Raw genomic sequence first — 16274 nt, 5'->3', positions numbered from 1 at the left:
TTTAGATAAATATTACTTAATCATTTTTTAAAAAGCTCCATTTATTTCTATGCTTTCCAGTTTGTTTGTTTTTAATAGGAAAGATTATTGTATTTTGCCAAAAAGTCTTTCCTGCATCTATTGATAAAATCATATGATTTTTGTTGTTTTGTTCTTGGTGTGGTTATACTTGTCCATATCAATAATAAAAATAAAAATCACATGATTTTTATTTTTAAAAAATAATCAGGATTCTTCTCTGAATTCTCACCACTGTGGTGGGCATAGGACTCTGAATATATTCCCCTACTCTTTTCTATGCTCTGGGAGCTGTCAGGGACCATCTGAGATGGAAAAATCTAGAACCCAAAAGATGCACCATAAAATCAGAGACCATAAAGGCAATAATACTGATATTCAATTTCTGTGAATGCGTACTTGACTCTAGTGAAGTCAAAGTTCACTTCCCAACTTGAAGTTTACCTTTGACCAAGTTGAGTATGGTCTTCTTCTATTCAGTCATGATAAGGGGAGAAGAAATTTCTAGCATAAGACATGGAACTTCCAAGAAAACAAAGACTGGCTTCTTCAATTTCCATGGTGGCTTGGTTGGCTAGAGGGGAGGGGGAGGGTGTAGCAGAGTGCTAAGAAGTTGAAGAAAAAAATGAACTTCAAACTGAGAGTTTTTTTTGTTTGTTTGTTTTGTTTTCTTCTGTCTTTGAGGATGGACCAAGACAAAAGTGGAATGTTGTACTTTGTGTCTATTATTTTTAATTGTTATTGTTCAGTCACTTCAGTCATGTTCAACTCTTCATGAACTCATTTGTGGTTTTCTTGGCAAAGATGCTGGAGTAGTTTGTCATTACCTTCTCCAGATCATTTTATAGATTTAGGAAACTGAGGCAAACAGGGTTAAGTGACTTGTCCAGGGTCACATAGCTAGTAAGTATCTGAGGCTAGATTTGAACCCAAAATGAGTCTTCCTAACTGCAGGCCTCTACAGTGCAGACACTGTACCACTTACCTGCCTCAACTGCATTATGCATTTGTATTATTAATTTGCTCCGATAAATTATGTCCTAAATCAGTCTGCAAAGGAAAAGTTATGACCTATAAGAGGGTATGGAACTCTTTCAGAGACATATTACCTTTACCACATACTCCTAGATAAAAAACATAGGATGTAGCATACAGGGGTCAAGAACTGAATGATTGACAACCAACTATTCCAGGGTTCTGTTGACATGACTTAAACAAAAACAAACACTATTAGTTACTTGTGCACATATTAAATCTCCTTATCAGATTGTAAACTCTAGGAAGAGGATAGATAAAGTCTTACTTAAATAATATATCTCCCCAGGACCTAATATAATGTCATTTAAGTAGTAGTCACTTAATGAATTGAAATGAATATAAATATGAGATCCCTGGCCCACTATCAGTAAGATATATGACATGGGTCATGCTGAGACTCTTGTCTGATATCTCTAATAAGCAATGATATTAGGAAGAGAGTTTGTCTTTGCATAAAATTGATTTCCTGGAGCAGAAATCAAACCAACAACCTTAGCAGCATGATCTAATTGTGCTGACCTGTAAGAATCAAGGCATTTTAAGACGTCACCCAGTAATTAAAGTCTATGGATCCAAGCAGAATATACTTCAATTTGCCAGAACCATTTTTTTCAGATGGATGCCTACCCTGCCCAGTAAGATTTCTGGGGGCAAATATCCCAATCTCCACTGATAACACATTCCATTATCAGGAATTCTGCCTACTTTTTTTTAGTTCTAGATTTAAAGTAGGTATATTTGGATTTTCTCTGTTGCAAATCCTGAAAGTTTTCCTTTTATGTTACCTACTACTTTTGCGGTCTCTCCAAGCCACAGTTTATCCCATAAAGGGTTGTTTCAGGCTGGGGCGATCCCATCTAAATGCTAACACTTATGAGTATCTGGTTCTAAAATATTTACAAAATTATGTCCTTGCTAGGCACATTCCCTCCCTCCCCCCATAGTTTATTCTTGAGCACTCGTCCCATTTTACATGACTACTTGACTTACAAGTCTTCTTCTGTGTGTGTCTCTCTATTTGTCTCTCTGAATCCCACATCTCTATCTCTTCTTCTCAAGCTCTTCCTGTCTCTGTTTCTCTCTGACCTCTCTGTCTCTGCCCCTCTCTGTCTCTCATTCTTGCTCCCTCTTCTCTCTGTCTGTATGTCTCCCTTGCTCTGCCCTCTTTCTGTCCCCATCTGTTTCTGTGTCTCTTCCTACTCCTCTGTCTCTCATTTCCCTTCCCTCAAGCTAGGTCTTGGAATTTTGTTTTTGGAAAGTTGTTTCAATCAGATACTAACTATATAAAAGGACTGAACCATTACAAGTGTCCTAGCTTAATCCTTGAAGGATTCGAAACCAACAGATTTCCCATCAGACTGGAAGAAAATAGTGACCTTTTTTTTTTTTCAAAATCCGTTGAAGTTCCTTCTAAACTCAACTCCTTTTCAATATTACTTTCAAATGTATGTTCTGAACTTACAGATTCAAGGTTTAAAGGAAAGATCTATGCATTTTAAATTAAAATGTTGTCAAGGTTTACTACTATCTTTGCACAGCCTTTGTCAAAATTCATTTTGATGACAAGAACATGAGACTAGATGGGGGTGGGGGAGGTGCTGTAGATAAATAACCTGTAATGGACCTTGATAAGTGATTTCTAACAAAGACGCTAAATTTTTTCTGATGGCTATAGTAATATTACTGGAAAAGGGGAAGGAAAGAGAGAGGAAATAAGCATAAGGAAATAGAAACCTACTACGTGCCAGCCACTGTGTTAAGCACTTTACAACTATTATCTACTTTGATCCTCAAAATAACTGTGGCAGGTGGCTACTATTATTAATATTCCCATTTAACAACTGAAGAAACTGAAGCAAATAGGTTAATTAAGTTGCCCAAGGACACACAGCTAGTATGTGTCTGAGGTCAAATTTGAACTCAGGTCTTCCTGACTCCAGGTCCAGTGTTCTATACACTGTGCTACCCAGCTGCACTGAAACTCAAAATAGTGCCTTCCTTTTTCTCATCTTTAGGTCAAAAAAGCAAGGCCATTAGTAGCACCACTTTTCCTGAAACTGCAAAAATCATTTCTCAGTCTTTCTTTCCCCAGTGTAATGCTGATTGGATGACAGACTTCACCAAAGGACAGGAATTTAGGTGTACTTTTAGGTAAAGGCAAATGCATAAGCCATCCTATAGGGCAATTAGGCATGACCTGCACAGAAGAAGACACTCTTATGTAAATTAGTCCTCTAATGCATGTCTTTTCCCACATAAACTTGGAGAGAGCTTGAGGTCATTTAATGAAGAAAGATAGCAGAAGTAGTTGAAAATCAAAATGGCAAATAACAGGGAAAGGGATCATTTTTATTTGGCTTTGGAGTTTGTTTTTGTACTTGCATTAGGATATGGGTGTGTCATATTCTGAGAATTCATTTTGGACAAAATAATAAATCCACACTCTTAAGACCTAATGAGGAAGAGATGAAAAGCTGTCTAGCTTCTCCATCCTGCCTTCCTGTGTTACTGCTCCCTATTCCCCTATCTCCTCTAGGGGATGGACAACACAGCCATTCAGATGTGTGGTCAACTATTTAAGAAAATGAAAGCAATCAACCCTACCAAGAAGTAATGTATAATTTAGATGACAGGTAATTGTATTTGAGAATAACTCAATTCAGTGATCTGATATTTCATTGATGTGATCACGTTGCTCACCTCAACCCAGATTTCAGGATCTCTTTGCCTAAAAATTGACTATTAAGTTTTTTTATTTTATTTTTACTATGAATTTTAAAATCAACAACAAAAACAAACATTTCAATATACCAACTAAAACAAACAAAGATTGTATGTGGACCCTTGAAACAGTCTTCATTCATTTCTATGGACCAAAAATATTTCACCTGATTGTCACCTTTCAATGGAACTTGAGTAGCATATAGTCCATCTCTAGGATCATAGTTAATAATAGCTAATGAATATAGAGTTTTAAGGTTTGCAAAAGACATTACATATACAATTTCATTTTACACTCCGAACAATTCTTTGAAGTAGATGCTATCATCCTCCACATTTTACAGAAAAGGAAATTGAGGGTGATAGAGATTAAATGACTTAGCCAGGATGACTCAGTGAGCAAGTAGCTAAGACAGTAGTCAGATTCAGGAGGCTAATTTCAAGTCCAGACACCTGTCTACTATACCCCTGTTGCCCCTGCCTTCCCAGCACTGTAATGGTAGAATTAAAAGACCAGAGGTAATTTCTCAACTATGATGAGACTTCATAGTAGAATGGTATATGAGTAAAGTTTCAGTTTCCTGTTTGCAAACTAACAAATTATGTCTCATTGTGGAGAAATGTAATCTCATGAACTTAAGAGTCAAGTGATAGTTGTGAAATGTTAACTGCATCCAGGACCTCTTTTCACCTGTCCATTGGACCCCATATCTTCAGGGAGCCCAGTCCTAGTGGACAAACACCTAGTGGGCAGAACATTATAGAAAACACAGAGACTGAAAGTTGCTAGACCCCAGAAAAAACTGAGTCATGTTTCCCAGGAACAGTCAGGCAAAACAGTGTCCAGAACATCTGTGACCCAGAAACAAAAAAAAAAAAAAAAGAAAGAAAGAAAACTAAAAAACCCTTCTCCAGGCCAGGTCAGTGATGTGAGAATTAGAAAAAAGAACTATTTATTCGATGTTCAGGCCCTGCCATTACATGAGGTTCAAAGGCTATACAAAAGATAAACAAACTTTTTAAATATTCTCATGCACAAATGGAGATAACAGATAGGAAATAAGAAGGCACAGAGTAGAAGCTAAATCTCTCCTCTAAGAGCAATTAAGGACTACAAAGCATGTAACACTAGAATGAAATCTTGCAGTTCTCTCCTTTGCCAGGTAAAGCTAACAATGAGCTTACCACTAATGACCCCAATGTTGTTCGAGGTTAACAGGCCACTCTTCCAACTCCAAGTCCTTTTTGAATTTCCATCAGCACCAAATTGTACAGAGTGTACAAATACCTAAGTAATTGGAAAGTTATTCCCCAAGAAAAATCCTCTTTCAGCTGTCTCTGGAGGATGGATAGCTCCAAACAGTCCCAAGTAAAGGACTTGGCCTCTTCTTTGCCTGTGGAAAGCAGAGCACACTTGCCAAATTCAGCAGAGGTTTGCACAATATGTGTTATGCCTGGTGATTTAACTATCCTGGTGGCAAGTCGAAGTGACAAACATCATTTCTCCAAATTGAATCACAGAACATCCATAATAAGGAGCTATGTGCTATTGAAAGATATTGGGCATTTGTCCCTGATAAAAAATTATATTAAAAAAACCCTAACCCTGTTTCATGAATCTGGAATCAAGCAGAAAGAATTTAAAATGCTGTTAAGTTACTGTAATCTTTCATATGCCTCTATTGGGGCTTGCTACCTACTACAGAAAGGATGCATTTACTCAGTCAAGGCACTCTCAAAACTATCAGTGTACCCCAGCTTAATTCAAACTGACATATTCCTCTAGAATGGGGAAAAATATTGTTTAGCAAGAGTAGGTAAAAAACAAGAAGAATGCAGAAAGGCAATTACGTATTCATAAGCCAAAAACAGATGGAAAGTAAGAAAGTGGAAATATAAATGCCACCTGACATAGTTGGCATAAATGAAGCCTGAGAGAATGACTCTTATGTCCAAAGGTAAAAGTAATGGGACAATTTGTGGAGGAGAGACAAATATTTGCTACATAAAATGCCTTGGAGCCATTGCAGTGGGTGCTGAATAATAATACAATAAGGAAGGAGGAAGAGGCCATTGTTTTTCAAAAGTGTTCATCAGTCTAATGATGTCCATATAACAATGAATAGAAATACATCATTTATCATGGAAACCCCAAGCTGGAGAATGCTTTCTTTACAAGTGCTCAGTCTTTGAAACAAAACAGTTAGCTTCTGGTTATTTACACTGATAGAGGCAAGTGTTTCAGAAAATTCAAAATTATTTATTTTTTTTCCTTATTGTACCTGGTCCTTAGCATGCATCCACTGATATGTGAACCCCACCACTGATGTCTAGATGTTCTTCTGTGTTTTAAGTGTTAGGAAAATAAGTCTAAATAGTTTTTTTAAGCTAAATTTTACTTGTTTTTTCAATTGTCAACTCCTTTTTTTCTTTTCCTTTTTTCTTCCCCCTAACTCACTGAAGAATAAAAGCAACAATGCTTAACAAATGCACACAGTAAAGTAAAGTGAGTCTCATGTTCAAAAAATAGATGTCCCATTCCAAATCCTGAGTCAATCATCTCTCTTGTAGGAGGAAGGGAGCATACTTGGCCATTGTTTCTTTATAATCATGATTATTCAATGCATTGATCAGGTTCTTAAATGTTTCAAAAGTATTTGTTTTTGCAATGTTTTCATTATATTCACTTTTCCTCTCATTCAGCTCACTTCACTTAGCACTTGTTCATACAGGTATTCCCAGATTTTTCTGAAATTGTCTCATAATTTTTTATAGTATAATTTTACTCCATTTTTTTCATATATCATAATTTGTTCAGCCATTGCCAGATTGATGGGTACCACCTTAGTTTCCAATATTTTGTTACCACAAAAAGAGCTAATACAAATATTTTGGGGTTCTTTTCCTCTTTATTTGATACCTCTGGGCTATAGGCCTACCAGTAGGATCAGTAGATCAAAAGGTATGCACAAAGCAGAGCCAAGATGGTGGAGTGGAAGTGGGGACTTCCCTGAGCTCTCCTCCAAATACCTGTGGAAAATGACTCTGGAAAAGTTCTGGAGATACAGAACTCACAAAGTGACAAAGTGGGACCAATCCCCAGCCCAAGACAACCTGGAGAGTTGACTGGAAGGATCTTTCACATCTGGCAGGAAGCAGAGCACAGCCTGCTCACAGAGCTGCAGAAGGACTCTGAAAACGGAATCATTGGCAGCTGTGGCAGTTTCCAGACTTCTCAACCCACAAATACCAGAGTAGTCAGCTGGAAAACTCTGTGGGATCTGGGTAAGGGAGGGGTGGGTGGTATGAATGCATCTGGCCCCAGTCCCAGGACTGTGGGGGTGGGGGTGGCAGAGGTGGAGGCAGCAGTAGCAGCAGCAGTGAAAGAGGCTGCTTCTGGAGCTCTGGGCCTACAAACAGTGGGGGATTGAGTGACTGATATAAAATCCGTGAAGCCTGAGATAGTACACCCACCCCCAGCCCCAGCCCCACTGGAAACACCATTCTACCTTGAAAAGAATTAGAAAGTCAAGTGTTTGGCTGCGAAGATGAGTAAGCATTGTGAAAGGACTCAGACTATAGAATCTTCTTTTAGTGACAAGGACAATCAGGGCATACAACCAGAGGAGGACAGCAGAGTCAAAGCTCCCACATCAAAAGCCTCCAAGAGGAATATGAATTGGTTGCAGGTAATGGAGGACCTCCAGAAGGATTTTGAAAATCAATAAGAGAAGTAGAGGAAAAAATGAGAAGGGAAATAAAATCGAGTCAACAACTTGCTAAAGGAGACCCAAAAAAATTCTGAAGAAATTAAGGCTTTAAAAAATAGACTAACCCAAATGGCAAAAGAAGTCCAAAAAGCCATTGAGGAGAATAATGCTTTAAAAAGCAAAATTGGCCAAATGGAAAAGGAGGTTCAAAAGCTCACTGAAGAAAATGATTCCTTCCAAATTAAAATGGAGTATAATGACTTTATGAGAAATCAATAAAATATAAAACAGAACCAAAAGAATGAAAAAATAGAAGACAATGTGAAATATCTCATTGGAAAAACAACTGACCTGGAAAAGAGATCCAGGAGAGATAATTTTAAAATTATTGGACTACCTGAAAGTCATGATCAAAAAAAGAGCCTAGATATTATCTTTCATGAAATTATCAAGGACAATTGCCCTGATATTCTAGAACCAGAGGGCAAAATAGAAACTGAAAGAATCCACCAATAATCTCTGGAAAGAGATCCAAAAAGGGAAACTCCTAGGAATATGGTAGCCAAAATCCAGAGTTCCCAGGTCAAGGAGAAAATATTGCAAGCAACCAGAAAGAAACAATTTGAGTATTGTGGATATACAATCAGGATAACATAAGATCTAGCAGCTTCTACATTAAGGGACTGAATGGCTTGGAATATGATGTTCTTGAGGTTAGAAGAAGTAGGATTAAAACCAAGAATCATCTACTCAGCAAAACAGTATAATCCTTCAACAGAAAAAATTAACATTCAATGAAATAGAGAACTTTCAAGCATTCTTGATGAAAAGATCAGAGCTGAATAGAAAATTTGGCTTTCAAATATAAGAATTAAAAGTATGAAAAGGTAAACAGGAAAGAGAAATCATAAGACACTTATTAAAGTTGAGCTGCTTACATCCCTACATGGAAAGATGATATTTGTAATTCATGAGACCTCTTTCAGTATTAGGTAGTTGGAGAAGGTAGAAGGAGAGACAGATAGATTAGATAGATACACAGATACATAGATAACATAGATGGCACAGAGTGAGTTGAATATGAAGGGATGATACCTAAAAAATAAAATTAAGGGGTGAGAGAGTAATATATTAGGAGAAGGAGAAAGGAGGAGATAGAATGGGATAAATAATATCGCATAAAAGAGACAAGATAAAGGTTTCACAATGTAGAGGAATAGGTGGGAAATGAGAAGGAATGAGTGAACCTTAGTCTCATCAGATTTGGTTTAAGGAAGGAATAATATATGCGGCCAACTGGGTATCTCATCCTACAGGAAAGTAGAGGGGCAGGGGATAAGGTAGGGGAGATGATAGAAAGAAGAGCAGATTCAGGGAGGAAGTAGTCAGAAGTAAACACTTTAGAAAAGGGGCAGGGCCAAAGAAGAAAATAGAATAATTGGGGGGATGGGATAGGATGGAGGGAAATATAATTAGTTTTTCACAACATGACTATTATGGAAGTGTTTTGCATAACTACACATTTATAACCTATATTGAATTGCTTGCCTTCTCAATGGGGATGGGTGGGGAGGGAAGAAGGGAGAGAATTTAGAACTCAAAGTTTTAAAAACAAATGTTAAAATTGCTTTTACATCTAACTGGGAAATAAGATTTACAGGCAATGAAGTACAGAAATCTATCTTGCCTTTCAAGAAAGTAAAGGAGTAGGGGATAAGAGAGGGGACGATAAAAGGGAGGGCAGAGTGGGGGAAAGGGTAATCAGAATGCATGCCATTTAGGGGTGGGGGAAGGGAAAGATGGGGAGAAAATTTAGAACTCAACATCTTGTGGAAATGAATGTTAAATACTAAAATTAAATATAAATTTAAAACTTAAGAAAATAAAATGAAAAATAAAACAAAAACTATGCACAGTTCAGGAAATTTAAATGGATGGACCAATTCACAACTCCACTAAAAGTACATCAGCATGCCTGTTTTGCCATAATCCCTCCAGTATCTGTTATTTTCCATTTTTTGTCAACTTTGTCAATCTGATGAGTATGAGATGGAAACGAGAGTCTAATATTACTTATTTTAATAAATCAGAAATAATAATAAATCAGTTCTAAAGTGACTACAGTGATATGGGTCTGAAGGAAGAATTTCTGTTTCATTGATATTTTTTCTTAGTTTCTTTTTGTTTGCTTTTTCCCCACTATCACTACCCATTCTCCCCTACCCCACAAAGTAGAGGGTCACTCTTAAATAAATATACTCAAGTAAAAACTAATCAACACCTTGGACATTTCTGAACATGCATGTGTGAGAATTTTTAATTTTGGTTCTGCTCCCTATGCTTGCATTTCTCTGGTTGCCACAGCTGAGGTTACTTAACCTATACCTACAGACTTAGCAATGCTTCAGGTTCTATAATGAGTCTGCTCCCTAAACAGGGGAAATATAACAATGTGGATCTATAACACAAATAATTCAGCATCATCAGTCTTTCCCTGACTGTTTTCTAATAATACAACTTTTGACTCATTTTGCCCCTGTCTTTTACCGAAACAACTGTTCCACTATGCTTAAGTTTCTGCTTTAGTAGCCCAGTATCTCTAAGCCTGGGGCCTTGACCTGTTCTGCCAGGTCATCTTAGGACTATTCTGCCCTTGAATTTTAGCCCCAGTTGAGAACTGGCTGTTTGCTGCCAGGTCTTTTGAATTCTAATCCCTTGGCTACACTGCTGCTTATGGACTACAGCCAGATGCCCTTGATGTTTTGTTCCAGCTGGCTGCCAGGATATACACACCTCCTTAATGTTGAAGGCTCTGAGAAAGAAAAACAATCTTTATACTGACTGCTCTCAGAAAAACAAGCATTTCTGTAAAGTAGAGGTTGTATGGTTTGTCCTTCATTCTCGAAGAGGACATGACATCAGGGAGATGATGGCATGACTTGGAATTGACTTTGATTTGAGTCAGGGAGGGCTGTGCAAGGTCACCAGCCTCACTTTCTCCTCCAGAGCCATCTAGGTCCAGTGGCCAGATATGGATCAGGACAACTGGAAATGCTCCAGGATACAATGAAAGACCCTGGCCCTTTTAAACTAAGGTCTTTAAACGTTCTCACTTTGAGTGAAGTAAAGCCCATTCACTGAATAGACCTTTATAAGAAGTGAGTCAAGGGATGGCCCCTTTAATTAAAAGAAATTAAACTGGGAGGGGAAGACCATCAGGGTTGCTGGCCAAAAGAGAAACAGTTACTATTGACATTCAATCTGAGCCGGGGGGCCCCAAAATAACCATTAAGTGGTGCTTGGGCAGGGATCTATTATTGTCCAAGCGTTGAGATCCAGAGTAAAATGGGTCTAAGGGTTGGTCTTTGAGAAAGAAATCTAGCCAGTAATCCCCAAGTTAAGGGGAGGAGAAGAGGGAAGAGGGGGAGGGGGAGGGGGAGAAAAAAGGGGAGGGAGAAGGAGAGGATAGTGAGAAGAGAATAAGCTCAGTTGCCCAGGAGGAAAGTGGATGTAGTCTCTCTATGAAGGACACAGAACAAGTGCAAAATAAGAATGGCTTATCCCTTTCAGTATTTGTTCAGAAGAAAAGAAACCACCTTACATGGTCTTTTAGTCACCTCCACCACCACCTCCCCAACAGAGACACCACTATTGCCCAAGCAGTCTCAAAAGCACTTGGGGGATTGTAAATCTGGAGTTGGAAAGGACCTCAAAGGTCATCTAATGCAAAATAAAAATCATTTTATAAATGAGGAAACTGAGGCCTAGGAAAGTGAAATAATTCATCCAAGGTCACATAAGCAATAAACAGTGGGTGTAGGATTTGAACTTAGGTCCTGTGATGTGTAGGACCAGGACTCTATTTGAATTGTCTTAGGAAGATTCTGAAGATCACCTGGCAGGATAAGATACCAGACACCGAGATTTTTTCTTGAACTAAACTTCCAAGCATTCAAACTCTACTTCAGAAAGTATAACTCCAATGGCCATGTCACTTGAATGCAAAACATAAGCTTGCAACAACAAAAAAAAAGACTTTCATGGAGAACTCACAAAAGGCAAGCATTCACATGGTGGTCAGAAGAGGAGATACAAGGACACTCTCAAGGTCTCTCTTAAGAACTTTGGAATTGATTGTGTGACATGGGAAACACTGGCACAGGACCACTCAGCATGGCGTGCCTACATCAGAAAAGGTTCTGTGCTCTGTGAGCAAAGCAGACTTGAAACAGCTCAAAAGAAAAGTAGGATGTGCAAATTTAGAGTATCCATCCCAATTTTTCACATGGTTTATTTGTGCCTGATTGGTGGTAGAGCATTTTGAGCTCCTATTGGTCTGATTAGCCACAGTCAGAAGCACTGTAACTTGACTCTAGCATAGTGATGTCAGTCCTCTTTGAGAATGAAAGGCAACAACCAACCAACCATGTGTGAGAGGCATAATTGCAAGAAACTTCCCAGGGTACACCAGGAAAATATTTCTGAAGAATGATGCACGAGAACTCAGAATTTAAATTTACTGCACTGCTATCCATTACAAATATAGTATATTAAACTGGTACTGGTTCATTACAAAAAACAACTAGTTAGGGATAATGCAAAAATAATTAATTAAATGAAAAGTAATTCAAAGCTGTCATGGTTATGCTTTCTTTGCTGGTCCCTTGAATTTTGAATTTGTCATGTTTTATTGCAATCAAGGCTCATATACAGGATGTTCTCAAGAAGTGACCTTAAATACTTTAAGTTCAACACTAAAAATGAGTTCTTGAATTATTGAAATTCCATCCTCTTGAAGTTGGGGTTATTGGGTCACCTAAGTTTGAATTAATACAATTTTAATGAATGATTGTATATAAACATCCTTTCCTGCCTTCTGCACAGATTTCTCCTTTATCTTTTATTCTTCATATTGTTTGTTGTTAAATCATTTCAGTCCTGCCTGACTCTCCATGACCCCACCTGGGGTTTTCTTGGCAAAGATAATGGAGTAGTTTGCCATTTCCTTTTCCAGCTCATTTTACAGAGGAAGAAACTGAGGCAAACAGGAGTGACTTACCCAGGGTTACATAGGTGGAAAGTGTCTGAGGTCAGATTTAAACTCGAGTTCTACTGATTCCAGGGCTGGTGTTGTATACACTGAGTCACCTAACTGCCCAATTCTCTGTAGTATTTCTTAACTTAGCTGTGTGCTTTCTGAAGTTGTTCCATTCTCTATCACTTCTTAGTCTTCTTTGCTGGATCGTCATTCAGGTCATATCTCCTAACCATGAGTGTCCCATGGGATCCTGCATCCTCTTTGCTTCTCCCTCTATACTGTTTCACTTGGTGATCTTATAAGTTCCCAAGGATTCAGTTATCAGCTGATGATTCTCAAATCTCTCTGTTGACTTCTAGTTTCACATCTCCAACTGCTTATTGTACATCTCAAACTGGATGACCAATTTTTCTCAACATGTTCAAGACTAAACTCATCTTTCCCCTAAAACTTTCCCTCAATTCTTTATTACAGTTGAGGGTACCACTATTCTGTCAGTCACCCAGGCTAACAACCTAGTGCTGTACTTGCCTTCTCACTCTCTCTTGTTGCCAAGTCCTGTCAATTTTATCTTTATTACATCTCTTGCATATGTTCTCTTTTTCTTTCTGACAAGACTACTACCATTATTACTTCATCCACGAACCATTGCAATAACCTGTTGATTGGTCTCCCTGACACAAGCATCACTTCACTCCAGTCTCCAGGGTCAAATATACAAGCTTTGTCATTCAAAATCCTTGACAAACTGATTCCACTCACTTGTTCAATCTTTTTATACCTAACACTTCCATACTCTGATCCAGCAACACTGGCTTCCTTGTGGTTCCTGAAACAATGCACACTATGTCCCTAATCCATGCATTTTTACTGCCTGTGTTTGGCATGTTCTCCTTCTTCATCTCCATGTTCTGTCTTCCTGGGCTTCCGTCAGATTCCAACTAAAATCCCATCTTCTACAGGAATCTTTTCCTGATGTCTCTTAATTCTAATGCCTTTCTTTTATTATTTCCATTTTATCTTGTATATAGCTTATTTGTACACAGATATATGTTATTTGTCCCATGAGACTGTGAACTCCTTGACTGAGCACCGATTTTTGACTTTCTTTGAATCCCCAGCGCACAACATGGTGCCTGGCACAAGGATGGCATTTAATAAATGTCTATTGACTAACTTGGTAACTCTGTAAATAGATTCTTTAATTTCCCACATATATGTATGTTTTATCTCTCCAACTAGACAAATAATCTGTATGATAAAACATGACAAAGTATTCTATCTAGAATATCATATCTACAGAATCTGTTCAGCAGATGCTACTGAGTGACATGAAAGAAATGAAGTTTTTGACATTTCATGGTGTCTCCCTAACTGACTAGTGAAAAAATGTCATATGATAGAAAATATGAAATCATAGATTTTTGAGCTGAAAAAGACTGGGGGGGGGGGGTTCATCTCTTTCAATCTTTCACTTTGCAAATGAAGAAAGAGAGACTTTCAGAAGTATCTTACCCAAGGTAGCCGCCTACCCCATACCCAAGGTATCTTATCCACCATGAAGCAAGCAACAGAGGGACAACTGAAACCATGTTACCCAACATCAAATTGACGCTCCAACTAAACACACTATCTCCCTGTAGGGGAGACCATAAGGAAAAACCTGAGACTAATATGACTTTTCTCTAATTGCTTCTTCTTATTTGTACTTGACATAAGAATTTCACCACTTAGTCAAAGAATGAAGACAGATATTAAAAGATTCTAGATAGAAATGGAAAAGCACCTCATTTTATAGGTGAGAAACTGAGGCTTAGAGATTAAGTGGCTTATTCAGTGTCACAAAGGTAATAAGGAGCAGAAGCAGGATTTGAATCCAGGTCTTTTGACTCCAAATCCAGCATGCTTTCTACTCTTAACCATATTGACTCAAAAAAAAAAAATTAAATCATTCTAGAATAAGAAAGCTTCATTAAGCAAACCATCCTCACCTATCAACTTCATCTAAACCATTGCATTTCACAAATGATGAAAAACTACAAAATGTACACATCTAATCAGTCATTTTCATAAGTTATTCCAATTCCAGTTAATGAAAGAAAGCTGCTCTAGTAGTTGAATGGTTTGACATTAAAATATGCCCAAAGTCTGTAGCCCTTGTACACAGGAAGTGGAGGGTGAGGGGAATAAATCAACTGACTTTTTCTTCCTTTGTTTCTTTCTTAGTTTCTCTCTGTCTCTGTCTGTCTCTGTCTCTGTCTCTGTCTGTCTCTGTCTGTCTCTGTCTCTGTCTCTGTCTCTGTCTCTCTCTCTGTCTCTCTCTCTCTCTCTGTCTCTCTCTCTCTCTCTCTCTCTCTCTCTCTCTCTCTCTCTCTCTCTCTCTCTCTCTCTCTCTCTCTCTTCCTTTATTTGACACCATAATCATTTCTGTATATATCCCTTCCTCACCCCAATCCACCTACCCAGGAACCCACTGAGAAGAAACAAGAAGATGAATTTTCTCAGCTCTTACTGAATCGAAGCTTTGTCATTAAAATAATGCAACATTAAGTTCCATTTGATTTTCACCAACCCTTTTTTAAAAACCAGCACTTTTAAACAGCAACTTTGCAGGCCATACAATAAAAAAAAAGTTAGGTTTACCATAGGTCAGGTTGCTCTTTTGTGACTGAAAAGACCAATCTGACCTTATGGTAAACCTGATTATTTCCTTTGAGAGAAAAATAATGTGGAGTCTAAGGTATTTTTACTTGATAAATCAATCCTGCAGCCACAGCAAAGTTTTGGAGACAAGTGGCACTAAGGCTGATCAGGCAATTAATTATTAATCACCATCAGAAGAATTAAGTTTAATGTCTTGAGGAAAGAATTTGGCTAGTTAATAATAATAGCTTACAATTAGTGCAAATCTTATTCACCCATTTTGTAGATGGGGGAGTGAGGTCTTAAAAACACAACTAGTTAGGGGACAGTTTGTAGTAGGCTTCAAACTTAGGGGCCTCACCTAAATCCAGGGATCCCTTTTCACAACAGGATGTTGCTGCTTGGGGTTTTATTCTAGGAAAGGTCAAAAACAATGTAATAATTAGTCACAAAATATTAAGGAGTTATCTTTGTTTAGAGCTATACTACTTATTCACTGGATGTGGTTAAACTGACATTTGCAGAGGTACAGAGTAATGGGTATTTGATTACAGCTATAACCTATGGTCCAGAACCAAGCTCTTTATCTGCCCAGATCATCTTGGGAGTTTTCACACAAATCTCACTTTTTTCTGTTCATTTTTCTCCACCCAAGGCTTCCCCTGGGGACATAAGATTTGATTAATTTAAATCTTCATTATAAAAGCAAAAGGACATTGAGCTCCAATGCAAATACCCAGAGTCACAAATCTTCCAAGTACTGGACAGGTTTTATTCAATGTACTTGCAGCCAAGGTCATTAAAGTTCAAGATCATTTCTCTTCTCTCTCCGATGAACACCTCCTCTTCAGAAACCCATATAGTTCTCCCAATCTTTAGTACTACACCCTGAAATTGACCCATTTTAGCTTTTCCACTAGTACTTTGACTTGCTAGAAAGTGAATCTCCTTCCCCAAACCTTCACAGTCCACATTACGATTCAACATTGTGGCTCTGTCTCTTAAGTATTCTAAGACTTTTGGTCCAAGAACTTCTCTGCTGGGTACATGAGTCTGGGTTTGGATATCCTATATTGCTTTCAGGAGTTGCTCCACTACCTTCAATA

General features: G+C 38.0%; 1 long non-coding RNA gene across 3 annotated transcripts in view; it reads right to left on the bottom strand.

Annotated features, from left to right (window-relative positions):
- LOC140513172 (uncharacterized) overlaps window positions 1-16274 on the bottom strand; it is a 55232-nt gene that overhangs the window by 26123 nt on the left and 12835 nt on the right. Inside the window, exon 1 of one of the 3 annotated variants that reach the window (XR_011970090.1) lies at window positions 4963-5579. The exons of 1 other annotated variant lie outside the window; for it this stretch is intronic. This is a non-coding gene — a long non-coding RNA (uncharacterized lncRNA). Of the gene's footprint in view, window positions 1-4962; window positions 5580-16274 lie in introns of those variants that run through there. One more of the 3 variants, XR_011970091.1, reaches the window with a different exon arrangement.

This window comes from Notamacropus eugenii, chromosome 7 (assembly GCF_028372415.1).
Source record: "Notamacropus eugenii isolate mMacEug1 chromosome 7, mMacEug1.pri_v2, whole genome shotgun sequence".
In the NCBI taxonomy this organism is placed as follows: Eukaryota; Metazoa; Chordata; class Mammalia; order Diprotodontia; family Macropodidae; genus Notamacropus; species Notamacropus eugenii.
The sequence above is the reverse complement of the archived record's forward strand: the minus strand, read 5'-3'. Positions and strand labels throughout refer to the sequence as shown.